Raw genomic sequence first — 13,919 nt, forward strand, 5'->3', positions numbered from 1 at the left:
ATCTTACAAAGACTGTGAGACTCTGATTATCCCCTCGGCAACCTGTTACATTATCAAGTCTTACAAAAGTCATTCTGACCTATTAAGCTACTCATCATTATTACTTGTTTTATAATCCCCACACATACTCAAATGATGTGAACTATAATTTAACTTCAGTTACCTGAGGAAGAACCTTTTTGATGTTTTGTTTGTCATTAAAGGCCTCATTAGAAATAAGTTACTATTTTCCTACTGACAGCAGAAAGTGTCATGGTTTGATTTTAAAGTTAGCAGTCCTTGAAAAGATAATATTCATTGGCTTATGGCCACATCTAACAGAAATTCTAGCCATCTTTATATGATCTACTTTCCATAAATCATAATTAAACCTTATATTCACCAATCCATATTATGTTATTTTCCACCATTAATCATCCAAGGTTATTTTAATCCCAACACATGTCGGGGAAGCAAAACTGGAAGGTGAGCGACACATTTCTACTAGAAACTTTGAAAGAGCTCAAAATTATCTGTATTACCTGTAGCTCAGTCAGGGAGTCATTCATGTGACAAAATGTTCCGCGCATTCAGGAGATCGGTGCTATGATTTTAGTTTTTTGTAAACTTTTTAAACATATTTATAAGTATTTGCCGAACGAAATGTGTATCTTCATTTCCTTTTAAAATCATTGTTCTCTTTGACATTCGCTTCATTGTCCTTGCTTTACTTTTGTCCTATTGTGCTATAATCTGAGACATCAGCCAGGGGCGATTCTAGTATCTGACCTTTAGCGTTGCTTAGCCCCCAGTACTGACAACGGCTCTTGGCTTGAACAATGCACCCCATGGTGTGGTTTGTGAGAGGTTCAAAGGCTTACGGCACCTGGTGTTCCCAGACGGTCTCTCATTCAAGTACTAACCAGACCCGACCCTGCTTAGCTTCTGAGATCAGACGAGATAAGATGAGTTCAGGATGGTGTGGCTGTAAACGAAGAGCTCAGTCACAAATAGGACCTTTAAATGATCATAGTAAACAAAGACTAAACTATGTAACCAGAAATTGCCCTATATATCTACATACAAAACAAAGCACTAACCTTTAATTTAACTATTAACATATGGCTGCAAAGTGTTTGTAATATAATAATATAAAATAAAACATTATTTTCAATCAAAATTGTACACTGCATCATGCAAAATTGAACAAAATTTCCTTTCTCCACATCAGTGTAGGAGATCTGTGCTGAGCCCTCCTGTTCACTCTGCTCACGTATGACTGTGCACCTACCCATCCAGGCTGTCATATTGTAAAGTTTGCAGATGATACAGCGGTGGTGGGATGCATCATAAACAACGATGAGTCCAGCTACAGGCCAGAGGTGGAACACCTGGAGAGCTGGTGCAGGAAGAATAAACGTCACATCAATGCAAAGAAGACGAAGGAGATGGTAGTGGACTTTAGACAGAAGTGGAAGTGGTCTCCAGCTACAAGTACTTGGGTATGCACCTGAATGACAACCTCAGCTGGAGCAACAACGCTACCGATCTGATCAAGAAAGCTCATCAGAGACTCTACTTCCTCAGGCAGCTGAGGTGAGCTGGTCTGGAAAGCTTAGTCCTCACCTCCTTCTACAGGTGTGCAGTGGAGAGCATCCTGTGCTCCAGCATCCACGTGTGACATTGAGGCTGCACAGCTGCAGAAAGAAAAGCTTTGCAGAGAGTGGTGAAGGCTGCACAGAAGACTGTTGGAGTCAGTCAACCCACCATCACAAACATCTACACCTCCAGATGCAGGAAGAGGACCACCTGCATCATGAAGGACCCCACTCACCCAGCGCACACACTTTTTGCCCCACTCCCCTCAGGAGGTTAAGGAGCATTAAGTGTAGAACCACTAGACTGAGGAACAGCTTCTACCCTGAGGCTGTTCGACTCATGAATCTCTAATCAGGATAATCACTGTGAAAAAAATCACATCATGTTGCTGCTGATCTGTTTCATGTTGCTGTGTTCATTCGTGCTCATCTGCTCACACGGACTCATGTTCATGCTGCTGTTGTTTGGCGTATTGTTTTTGTACTACTAGTGCTTAGTGTATTTTTAGTTTAATGTTTTTCTTAGTTCATATCTTAGATCTGTAAAGACGTTCTTATCTGCTGTGCTGTATTGCTTGATGTATCACAACTGTATCTTGTCCTTTATTTGTATCTGCTTGTCTTTTGGTATCAACAAGTACAGACTGAACTAAGTCGCATTTGAGTTTTTTGTGTACGGTACATGAACTAACAGGGAGCTGCTGGTGTGTGTCCCACCTGATGACAAGATCACCAGTAAACTGGAATGGCAGAAGAAAATAATAAAACAACTCCATAAAAGGACTTCCAGGAAATTAAGACATCAGTTTGAACTAGTTTAGACAAAGAACTGTAAGAATGTGTGACACGTTTCTGGGTGGAGCTTTTGTGCTTAAATACAGAAGAAGCTGAAGCTCCGGTCAGACGCGTCTTGGGTTTTTGTTGTATCTCTGTTGGTTTGGGGTAAGAACGTCTACTTTCAGCTGAAAGCTTTAATAAACGTTGGTAATAATACTTTTTAACTTGAATCTCTCTGACCGATTATTGTGTCTTTTCTCCATGTGTCTCCGAACCAATGAGAGGAACAGGTGAATAGGCTGAAAAGTCTGAGTTGTGTTGATTTTCCTCGACAGATCTTATTACAACAAAGTCCATGCTCAATAATCCAGGTATAAAATCCAACATTTTTTAGTCAGGTCATCTGGACGGTTTCCTTTTTTGTGCTGAAATCAGTTTTGTTGTGCGTTTCTTTGACTGATGAAGCCTTCCGAATCGAAGGCGAAACGTTTCAGCACAAAAAAAGAAACCGTCTAGATGACCTGACTGAAAAATGTTGGAGATCTTATTACTGTTTCTCTTTTACATTTTACACTTTTGTTGGATGTACCTGGGACCCTGTGTACACAATTTCATTCCACCACATGTACCACGTGTGGTGCATATGACAAATAAAGAAACTTTGACTATGACTTTGAGGAGTACATAATTTCCATGAATGTTATAGGCTTTGGTGTTTAGGAATGGCTATGGCTGTGTGTGTGTATGCTATTTTGGTCACGTCATTAGTGATCTGATTTCAGCAGTCTAGCTTGTGGGATGAAACTGTTGCAGAACCTACCTTCTGCCAGAGGTCAACAGAGTAAACAGTCCATACTGTGGATGTGAATTGTCTCTTTTGATTTTATTTGCTCTGTTCGGACAGAGTCTGAGACCAATGTCCTGAATGGATGGAAGGGGTGACCTAGTTATTTAGGTGGACCAGAGTTCAAGTTCGCTTTTTTGGTCCGCATCAGAGTTCGATTGCACATTCAAACCTCCCCAAACAAACCAGACTTTCTAGGCAAATGGACTAGAGTTCCATTAAAGTGGACTAAACAGGACTGGTGTGAATGCACCCTGAAGTCAAGGATCCAGTTCTGAAGGTGGTGTTGAAGCCTAGTGTAGACAGTTTGTTGGCTACATTACATTTGTAATGCAAAACCTTGACAATGTTGTTGGAGGAAAAGGAGGTGCTGCTCCTGCAGGTAAAGGGCATTTTTCTTGGGGACAAATTGAGGTCAATGATCAGTAAGTTGCTGACGAGTGTACTTGGTTGATAGTGAAAGACAGGTGGCGTTGACGATCCAGCTAATGCAAAAAAACAAACAAAAAAAAGATTTTGTCCCATTTACGTGTGCCATCATTTATTCCATATTTGTTTCAAAAGTATTAAATACTGTATTTTGTTGAATCTAAGATTTGAGAACAAAACTTCCTCACAAAATCCTACTGATGGTTTCTTAATTTTTCGGGAGTGCCTTGTTAAAATTTAGGGGTGCAAACAGGCTAAAATCGTCACTGACACCAGCACTGCCTGACATTTGAGAATCACCAAGAAAGTCAAATAATAAACTACTAAGTGTGAACGTGGAGGTAGTTTTGCATCAAACTGGACCATCTGCAAGCTACTTTTTCAAATATTGCACTTTTATCAAGGGAAGTATAGAATCCTCAAACAATATTTTGTTTTATGGGTTCAAATGTACAAGTCTCTGTGCAATGCTTAAACCTGATCATTGGCATTTAAAGATTAGGCATGTTTTTTTTTGTTTTTGTTTTTTTTTGGGGGGGGGGGTTGGTGCAAATTTGCTTTTATAGAAAAAAATAGACTTTGCTTTGAACCAACTTTGAAAATCATTAGTTATTAGAAAAAAATTATTGTGCAAAAGACTTTTTATATGAAAGTAGAGGATTATAATGTAAAAACAGTGCAATGAATGCCTCATACTTAAAAAAAATGTATTTTTCATCACTTTGAGTGTGTCTGTGTGCTCATCATGTGCATTTATTTCTGGAGTGCCTGCCTGATGTGTCTACAGTGACTCCTGGAATGCCCAGAATTCGAGACATGGCGTAGAAACGAGGCTCCGCCCACGATGACAAGTTATGCTTCAGTGATTGGTCGATCCCAGGAGGTCGGAGTGCAGTCGGGGTCCTGTCACTCCACGGAAGAGAGGTCAAAGTTTAACTTCTACTGGGGCTCTCTTTCCTCGTCTCACCCAGCAGGGTTCTTCCAGCTTAAAGAAGAGAAATGAAAAGAAAAATTTACCTTATCTTTGTAATTGTTTATTTCAGGAAGTTTTAGTTCACATGCAGCAAATCTAATAATCGTTGTGATGATCTGACTGGGGTAAAACATACCTGTTTTAAATCAAAACTGTCTATAAATTAAACAGTCCATTACTTCTTGGTTCTGTAAGAAATTTGTTCAGGCTGACCTTAAATTTAAAATGTGGTAAAGATGTGATCACATCTTTTATTCCATAGCTTTCACACAAATGTGCATGAGTGATTGTTTTCAACCCCTTTCTTTCTCACTATGGTTCCACAATATGGCTGCCAAAATGAGCCCCTCTTTCAGTGACCTTTAGACTTTCAAACAGGGATGACCTTATGTGATGCATGTTTAAAATACATATTCATTCAGTTACAGAGTTTGATGGCCTGGAAACTGGAAAAGACAATGCAACGCAAAATAAGGTAACATGGAGACGCTTGAGCCAGCTGACAAACAAAATTTGCAGAAATTTAAACAGTTACACGACTTTGACCTCTACAAAGGTGTGCATGTGAAGAAATAGCTGAACAAAACCAAAACAACTGCCATCAATTTCCTTTCCTGATATTGTAAATGATCTGGTTTTCAACCTGAGCACAGACAAGCAAAGACCTCAAAGCATGCCAAAGTCTCTGAGCTGCAATTATTAAATCCCTTAGATGCAGAAAACTGGCATCAAAATAAGGAATGGTTGTCACATAATGAGAGCGCTGTGTTTTAGAAAGAGGAAAACTACACTGAAAAAAACTACACTAATCTTGTTAATATATTACACTGCATAGCATTCAAATTCTTATTATAAACAATCTTTGTAAATAAGTGTTTTTTTGTACAACATAACTCAGTGAATGAGTTTACTGGTAAACATTTTATGTATTCAGTGGAATCCACATACAGTAGTTTATGTTATAAATAATAGGTGCAGAATAGGCACTACAAAATGATCTGAGTAAATTCTGTACTGATAGGGGTTAGTTTCTGATCGGACAATTATAGTGGCTGAACACTGATGGATGTTTGTGTTGAAAGCGGTGTTGGAAACTGGTCCGCACAGCACTGTATTTAGACCCCTGAAGTTTTGATGGCTCCAGCTTCAGCAGTATCTAACTTCAGGCCACAGACACTGATGACACCGCATCAAAGAAACATGGGAGCAAAAGAGGAAAGAAAAAACAAACAGCAGGATGAAACCAAGAAGATTAGACGAGAAGAAAGAAGTTGGTTACTGGAAAAAAAAAAGATAGTGGAGGATGGGAGGGGGAAAACAAAAGAGAAGCGGAGATCAAAGGAAAGGAGGTGAGAGGAAGGTTACAAGAAATATAAAATGATCACAAGGGAGGAGATGAGGAAAACAAGGGCAAGTTGGGAAATCAGTGGCGGAGCAGATGACAAGAAGCTGTACTTCCTGTTAGGGCTCAGACTGGAAGAAAAAACTGAAAAATAAAGTAAATGATTGACGTAAAAAATATTTAATCTTGGAAGCTAAACTGGTTCAGCAAGTTTTGGAGGAAAGTTTGGACAACACATAAAAGCAATGCTGAGCTTTTTGACACAGATTTGGTTTATCAGTTTGATGAGTGAGATTTTCATTCAAACTTTATTTAGACAGATTAATCCCATTGAGCCTTGGGGACCCATTTACAAGAGAGACCTTATTTTAACAAAGAGTGATGACAACAGTAGACAATCAAAAAAGGAAGTTTATGGATTTTTTTAAGAACAAGTGAAAGAAAATTATATTCAAAAAACAAAACAAAAACAGCTGTTAGAATATTAAAAGCAGGAACATGTCTGCACTGGTTTTTGTCAGGAACTTAGCAGATGTTTGAAGCCACTTAGAGAGGTCATGGTCGAGGTCTTCAGATCTTTTTACAAGATACAGTATTTCAGGAGCAGAGTAGGAGAAGGCCCTTTTGCCTAGTTTAGTCCACACTGAGGTGACACTGCATGTAATAATGTTCTGAGAGTGCATGCTGTAGCTGCACTCACACAGAGACATGTAGGAGGAGATGTATGAAGGCAACAGATCAAGAAGTGATTTAAAGATGAAAATGTACCAGTGACAGAGTCTGCATGAAGTTAATGATGAACAGTTAACCAGTGAATACAGAGTGCAATGGTGGGTACAGTAGTTACAGCCAGTTATGAATCTTAACGCACCATGATAGGCAGCGTCCAACATCTACAAGGGGCTTGTAGGAGCGTTCATGTAAATAATGTCACCGTAGTCAATGGAGGGAAGGCAAGTCACAGTTACAAGGCGTTTCCTAGCATTCAGAGTTAGCCAGGATCCATTTCTGAAAAAGAAGCCCAGTTTAACTTCCAGTTTCTTTACCAAGTTTTCCACGTGGAGCTTAAAAGAGAGATGCAAAATGACCAAGATATCCAAATATTTGTAGGAATCGACAAACTCAATAGGGACTCCATTCGAGGATCAAATTTAAGGAAGGACTGCTGGGCCCGACTTCCTGTTTGAGAACCGCATCCCTTTGTTTTTGTTGCCATTTAGGACAAGTTTGAGACAGAACAAATCTGACTGGATGATGTCAAAAGCAAACTGCAAAAGCTAGAAAACCTTGGCAACTGTGTTAGCTCAACAATAAACAACTGTATCATCATCATAGCAATGTAAGGATCAGGGATGTTCTTACCTACATTACCTATGTAGATTGTAAAGAGCATGGATCCTAAGAATGAGCCTTGTGGTACACCTCTGTTGACCATTAATTATTTTAAAGGTAGATTACTTTAAATGTGCTTCCTTTTTGCACATTATATGGACTATCACAAATTTGCTATAAAAAAACAAACTGTTCCATAATACTATTTCTCAGACTAGTACTATTAAATTACAAGAAGGTGTGCTGTAAAGACTTTGAATTTCATGTAAAGGTTTCAGACTAAATCATTTTTAAACATATCCAAAAACAACATAAAGTGATTTATTTTCTTGTTTTTTTAATTGATTCACAAACATTTGAACCGACACCTTTTACAATGTACTCCATGTTAAATTATGCCATAAAATACTAGCTTTTTTATACTATTCTGGGTTTGATTTTCATTGAAGGTGCTCCACAGGCATCTTATTCATAAAATAAGACCTTCAGAGCGGAGAGGACGTGGCTCAGGAGAGATGCTCTGACTCACTGGCTCTTTTTTGATGTGATGGATGACGATATGGTCAATATCTGAAGACTGTTGCAGTCATTACAGGATATGAATCAGGATCTGATTCATTATAAAAGGAAAATAAACAGCTCTTCTTCACTGTGAGGCCTCATATATTATATAATTTAAACTAAATGAATCACTACAACTTCAAAAGATTATTGAGTAGTGATTACATTCAGTCAAAGAATATCTTTTTGGATTAGTTGAGAAGTGTTACAACCGACTGAATTCTTTAAAAACGGCAACGTTAAAAACACAATTTGTAGCCCAGTGTTGGATCAAATTTGTACTGAGCCAATCATGGGTAGTTTTGATTCAACAGGGTGTTGGTTTTACAATTATCTTAAATTTTTTCTCAATATAAATAAATATATAAAAAATTGTTGAATAAAAATTAAAGTATGGATACATTTCTAAACAATTATTGTTCTTTCTTCTATGATATATTCCTACAGTATAATGTACCTAGCCTATTTTTGTGGCAAAATTATTTTTTCTTTATTTATTAACAAGAGCTTATTCTAATTAATTTAATTAAGTTGCTCAAACTCATTTACCTTGATCAAAGTTTTTATTTATGAGTTAGATTTATATATATGTTTTCACTTTACATAAGCAAATGCATCAATTAAAAAAGTAATGTTTTATCAGCATTTTTTCAAAATTTTTTAAATAATTTTTGTTTGTTTTTTGTTGTTGTTGTTTAATGGATCAAATTAGATTAAACTAAAACAAGAACACACTGGCAAAAAGATAGTTTTATTAAATAGTTTATAAATAATAGTTTATAAATTTCATTAAATAGTCACTCGTGCGTGTTTTTTTTATTTAAATGTTGGCTGCATTAAAAAAGTCAGCTTCAAATAATAAGTATTTACAATTTTAAACTTTGTAATTTTGTGAAAAATAAATCATAATAATAATGAAAAAAAACATTAAAATATTAATTAATACAACCTTATCTGTTGAAAATTTTCTAGTGTCATAATCTGGTATAAAAAAACCCTTCAAAAGTAAAATACATTTGTGCAATATGTAATTTTTGTGTTTATGTGATGATAGAGGCTTTTTCGTGCGTTTCCACCTCTCCCTTCATTACCACACCTTCATTTCCTAATTGATCCTCACTTCCTGAATATCAAATTAGTCTTGGATTAGCCGGTAAACATGTTTATGTGTGTGTGTGTGTGTGTGTGTGTGGGGGGGGGGGGGGTAAGGAGGGTTGTGAAACCTGAGGGGGAAGGAAAGTCTTTGATCAGGCTAATGAGCTGCCAGTCCTTCCTCCAGGGCCTACTGTTGGCTGGGGGATGTACGGACACCTGAAACAACACACATGACCTCAAGTTACACACATACACACACATACAGACACACAATTGTCAATGCAAAACACCCACGTCCTGCCACCATTATTCCCAGCCTGCCACCTCTTGTCACCCCCTGCTAATCGTCTCCATCCATGTGTCAGTCACACCCTCATTTTGTCTCCAGTCTCCTCCACAGCTTCCACCCAACTAACCGTTCACAGTGGTCAATCCACCCACCCACTGCCTTGCCCCCTACCTTTACTCTGTTCTGTCACATACAGTCACACACACCCCACCCAAAAATCCACTCTTGTGGTTTTCTCCCAATTAATAAAGACTCCATTCCTAATCGCCACTTTTTTTCTGACACAAGATTAAGAAGAGATCTGTCTGACATTTCCATAACTTCATTATGCTAATAAGCACAGTATGAGTAAAAAAAGGGCAGCATGGTGGTGCAACTGGTAGAGCTGCTGCATCTCAGCAAGCAGGTCCCTGGTTCAAATCCCAGTCTTGGGGCCTTTCTGGGTGGAGTTTGCATGTTCTCTCCGTGCATGTGTGGGTTTTCTCCAGGTACTCCAGTTTCCTCCCACAGACCAGAAACATGAATGTTAGTCTGATTGGTAACTCTAAATTTTCCCTAGGTGTGAGTGAGAGAGGGAATGGTTGTTTGTATGTGGCCCTGTGATGGACTTGCGACCCATCCAGGGTGTACCCCGCCCCTTGCACAGTGATTGCTGGGCATGGGCACCGGCGACCCCCGTGACCCAAAATGGAAGAAGCGGGTAAAAGTTAATGGATGGATGGATGGATGGAGTATAAAAAGTGTATTGCTTTTTTTTTGGGGGGGGAGGGGTGGTTGCAGTATAGAACTATTTGTTGCACATCGAGAGAGAGATCATCTTACTCTCGGCTGGAACGACGAAAGTTGTAGCCACTTTGGTCAATCCTTGAAAATGATTTTGTGCATAATGTCATGCAATATGGCAAGAACAACAAGAATGACTCTCTGCTACTACCACGTCAAATTTTAGCTCAATTTCTATAACACTGACTGATTTACAGCCATTTTTGTGCTGGCTAATGTTGATCAGCTGTGGTGACTAGCTTGCATCGAGTTTACTCCAAAAGTTAATCAGTTGTAAATATGCAACCAAAAATGATTTGTTAATGATAATCTGCCCACTGTTTCATGAGATACTGTATTTTGCTAACAGACAAACAAGCTTCTAAAAGTTGACTCTAACTGTTATCACTAAAGTTTTAAGCAAAAAGCAAAACATCTCTCACAACAAGTAAAACTCATAGTATCCTGATGCATGCTCAATAATCCAGGTAAAAAAATCTAAAAAAGTTTAATCTGGTCCTCTGGACATTCAAAAAACAAAACAAAGCAAAACAACAAAAAAAAATGTAGAAATGTTTCGTCTTTCATCCGAAAGACTTCCTCTGTCTGAGGTGCTGTATTCAGCTCAGTCTTATAAATAGCACCTTCTCAGAGTGGATCAACCAGATTTGCTGCTGACAACCAAAACCAGCTGCTCACATGATCAAGAAGGACCATCAGCTTAACGATGGATCATTAGCACACTGATGGCTGTTTACTATTCACAGGGGGCTGAGTGATACTAGCAATAACAGCATTGTAAGAGTCCCCCTCTTACAGGCAGAGCTTCTTAGTTTACATATCCTTCAAGAGCAATTTCAGATAAGTTGGCCTATCCAAGGCCAACAGGGAGGCCAAATTCAAATAAACAATAATTGTTTTGGGCAGGCAGACTCTACTGACATGTCTACCTTCAGTTCTGGCGAATCCAAACAGCCAGATCCGTGGACATTCTGCCGGTCCGTGCTTGTTAGCTTTCTCAAAGGTCGAATCCTTCATGCCAGCGAGTCCTAGGAGCTGCAAGCAGCCCACGATTCTGAAAAATCGCTTCCAACTTACGGTTCAGCTCGCAAAGCAAATTAGTCTGAGCGCTCGAAGCACAGAGTAATCCTTTATATAAGGCTGGCAGCTTTACTATTGCTAAAACTGCTGCCGATGTCTTCCTTATTAGCCGATAACCCAGGTATCCGCCGATTCCAAAAAGCGGAAACCCTGTTATCATAAATCCAATTATGTATGCGTCTTCTACGTCCTCAACAGGAGGTTCACAGGACAAGAGAGCAAAAAAAGCAGGATCAAGGGAGGAGCGGCAGTGGCAGCTCCAGATATTTTTCTGCAGGTGCTAACGGGGGGGCTAAGCATTTTACTGAGGGTGCTATGAAGGATCATTTGTTCTTTCAGTTCTCAACACACACAGACACAAGCACAGAGGTTCACTCAGAACTCAGACAAGTATAATCATCAATAAAGTGCAGTGAATATGTGGTATTCTGCAATTTAATTAAAGCATGTACAAACACGACATACATATGTATAGTGTAGACTGTAAACTGTTACAATAAATCCACTGTATTGTTCCCCCAGATGTATCTGTGTATAAGTGGACAATTTCAGTACACAATGCTGAATACATTACAAAGTCACAAGATTGAACTCATTCACTTACCATCAGAAGTCTTCATAACAGGACAATCCGCCTGTTATTGTGAAATCTGTGTCCTCCTTTTAGAAAATGCCGACAAGCAAAGCAAAACACGACATCTCTACGCACGCTGTATTCCAACCACAAACAATGATCGAGCCAGCCTTTGTTAAAACTTCTCTGTTGCACTCCAAATAGGTATGATGGGTATTTTTTACAGAAGTGGTCATCTTGGTCCATCTTGAGGACTTCTGTTTAGATCCTCCAGCAGTCCAGAGCTAGCAGTGTTAGCATTCTCCGCAGATGTGGAAGGATGGCAGTACGCTTGATCCCCTTCTTCCAAATTATTGTTTCTGTTGGTCGCAGTCTGCTTCCAAAAATCCTCCTTCTCTGATTCCATTCTAGGAAATTTGGGTAACATAAAACTGTCCGTTTTTGCATTTTGTGCTCTTTTCAAATGTTTACCGGAACTTCCAGTCCGGAATTGAAAATTCAAGTTTACTTCCTGTTGCGTGATCAGATTTTTTAAAATTCAATATAATCATCGATTGTTTTTCTTTTTAATTAGTTGTTTTGCGAGGAAAATATCACAACAAACACATATTAAAGATGGAAAAGAAAATTATCTCACATTTTCTTGGGGGTGCTACGAGGGTGCTGTAACTTTTCCAGGGGGAGCTATAGCACCCCTTAGAGTCCCCCTGGCGCTGCTGCTGAGGAGCGGGAAAGTGCGACAGTCTTCGTCAAGAGCAAAAGAGAGAATGGTTTCATTGAAATCCTTTCAGTGGTTCATTAAATATTTTGCTAAAACACATGCAGAGTTGATTCCACATATTTAATTTTATCTTGTACAATCTGTTAGCAGTCAGAATATCTATTGGGGATCATTCTCATCTACTACCACAGCAAACTTTAGGTCCAATTCTGTAAATGATGACTGATTTGGAAAGGTTAGAAACTAGTCTGAAAAAATAAATCACCTAAAGTAGCACATACACAACATGACCAAGCCTTTCGTGGAAAAAAACGAATTATTGACAATATTTTATTTGCAATCAAACATTTATCCATGTTAGTCATTTGTGATTTCTATAATTTAACAATTTAAAAACAATTTCTTCTCTTCTTATGTTTACAGTGTTTCTAAAACAGCAGGATGTGTATTTTGAGGGATGAAATAAAGCCTTTTAACCCCCAGCCAACATTTGGTCAAAACCCAGTGTTTATAGCTTCTTTAACAGGAAGTTTACTGCTCCTTGCACACACACCCTCACACATCACACCTTCTCACGCCTGATGACCCTTCAACCCCGATGTGTGTCACTCAAGGTGGTGACAGTCAGCAACGGTGCTGCCAACAGGGCACTCGAGCGATAAACATTTGTTTTCCCCCTCCTGTTATTTAAAAAAAAATATATATATATATATATATGTGTGTGTGTAGCCTGTGACCAACATGTGACCTGTTGACTCATCATTTGATTTGTCTTTGGCAGCCAATCAAACCATTTTGGTATTTTTACAGTGAAAACTACTGTTTTTTATTTTTATTTTTTTGTTCATTTGTTTTTTTCACATGTAAACTACCTAAAATGTTTTAAACAAAGAGCAGCTCAGTTTTCCGAAGGCAAATTAGCACTGTGGCTTTAAAGACGTAACCTGAAATTGACTTTTGTGCTCAAAAGATATTCTTACACCATCATAACTCAAACCACAGGCTTATAAATGATGATCAAGAGTACAAACTTAATATTAAGGTTTAACATTTCAGGAACCTTTAGACCACTGATTCATGTGGCTTCTCCTCCTGAATATTTTTCATTTTTTTTTAGCCTTTATTTATCCAGGTTAGTCTCATTGAGCCACGAGAACTCATTTTCAAGAGAGACCTGTTTAGGGAGCACATGGTGGGGGTTAAGGGCCTTGCTCATGGGCCCAGAGTGGGGCGAATGAGGGTGGGGGCAAGTGTGGGTGTTTCACCTACCCCACCCACAATTTTTGATGTTGTCGGGGCCGGGGCGTGAACCGGCGATCTTCGGATCACAAGCCCACCTCTCTAACCTCTGCGCCACCACTCCCCTGAATATACTTTACCTTACGAGCCAGCTGCACAGGGAGTAGCGTTACACTAAGTGCAACGTTTACATTTTCACAGCTCATATCTCTGCAAAGTGCTTATCTGCATAATTTCGAAACCTTCTCACCACAAATGCCTCTGTGCTATATTTAGCTTTGTGGGGCAGCAGCACTTTCAGTT

The 13,919-nt window shown here is 38.9% G+C and overlaps 1 pseudogene; it reads right to left on the reverse strand.

Moving 5' to 3' along the window:
* Positions 1-853: 853 nt before the first annotated feature.
* LOC119420919 lies at positions 854-972 on the reverse strand (annotated as a pseudogene).
* Between the last annotated feature and the right edge of the window lie 12,947 nt (positions 973-13,919).

This window comes from Nematolebias whitei, chromosome 14, assembly GCF_014905685.2.
Source record: "Nematolebias whitei isolate Nwh7 chromosome 14, NemWhi1, whole genome shotgun sequence".
NCBI lineage: Eukaryota > Metazoa > Chordata > Actinopteri > Cyprinodontiformes > Rivulidae > Nematolebias > Nematolebias whitei.